The sequence below is a fragment of the Sturnira hondurensis genome, unplaced genomic scaffold (assembly GCF_014824575.4).
Source record: "Sturnira hondurensis isolate 20B ecotype Veracruz unplaced genomic scaffold, ASM1482457v3 Scaffold0011875, whole genome shotgun sequence".
Lineage (NCBI taxonomy): Eukaryota > Metazoa > Chordata > Mammalia > Chiroptera > Phyllostomidae > Sturnira > Sturnira hondurensis.
In genome coordinates, this window is record NW_028084506.1 from 496,441 (window position 1) to 497,923 (window position 1,483).

Consider the following 1,483-nt stretch of genomic DNA (forward strand, 5'->3'; position numbering starts at 1 on the left):
GGCAGAGTGTGTTTTATACAGTATCTAGCACAGTGCTCTCTATGTAACAGACAGCCCATAAGTTAGCAGATCAAAGAGTCAAATGGGTAGTTTAATGAATTGCTTGAGTGAATCCCTGATTTAGGTGTGGTCAAAACCAGTTTTGCAATTCTTAATCCATTACTTACAGGGAAGGCATCAAAGTGTCTGAAGGGGTAAAGAGGATTTCTGGAAAATTCTGCTCCCGGGGACCCAGAGTACCTGAGTGAGGGGCTGCCCAGGTGTGGGAGGTGGAGACCAGGCAGGATAGAAGAGGAACAGCTCCACTTCCCATGCCAGGCCTTTGCAGAGAGGCAAGACGTTAACTTTTGATGAAGATTGAAATGTTAACTGATTGCACCAGACTGCACATATGCATCACTGAATCAAGATTACTGTAATTTTTTATGACATGACATTGCTGGAAGGCTTCTTGTTATTTGAGAGTGTAATAATTTTGTATCCAAATTCAAGAGAAAGAGCCTGCCCCAAAGAGTGCATTTGAATGGTTGAGTGAGAAATGGTTGTTGTTTTCTGACTTTACCCCAGGAGTTCTGTGGCTAACTTAAGTGGTCCATGAGGTTTGCTATTGACCTTGGGACAGCAGGTAGAGGCAGAAGTGTTTGCCAGGAGGGCTATACAAACCACCAGAAGGAAGCAAAAGTCACGAGAGAGTGACCTGCTCCCTGCAGACAGGGAAGAAACGCTGCTGTGGGAGGGATACATGGTCCTCATCTTTTACTTCTTTCTCACCCCTTCTTCCCTCCTGCCTCACAGGGATAGAACCATGAAAATCAATCAATGAACAGAAGCCTCATTGAAAGCAGAGTGGAGAGGCTAGAAGAGAGAACTCACACACACACACACACGCACACACGCACACACATACACACTACCAAACTCAATGGGAAGGGACACTACTGTCTCAGCAGAAGAGAGGAAAAACTACTTGCCCAGTAACAGCCCAGCCAATGGGAGGAGGGCTGCCATAACTCAGCCAATGAAAAGTCAGTATGCTCCAAACTTTCTGTTTCTGCCAGTGGACTCTTCCTTTACCACAGCCCCTCCCAAATCCATAAAAGAGCATTTCTCTCCTTTGTTTCCCTGGGCTTCCACGTGGTTCTCTATGTGGGCCATGTCCCCAGTTGCAATTCTTCTTCCGAATCAACCCATTTTGTAGGAGAAATATCTGGCTGTCTATTCCTTTAAGGTCAGCAGATCCCTTTCATCTTCTGCAGCCACCACCCTGACTTCCTACCCAGCTTTTGCTTCTTGGGCACCATAGCACAAGCCAGGAGCAAGCACTCTGATTTACCAGGCTCTCGGGAGAGTTCTGATTCTTCCAAATCTCTATTATAATCTAAAAAAATGTTTCTGTTGGGATGTCATTGTCAGTTGCCATGGTATTCAGTGCAAACAGAAGCTTTAAGAGAAATCATCACACAGTGTCTGTCGCAGAATGAAT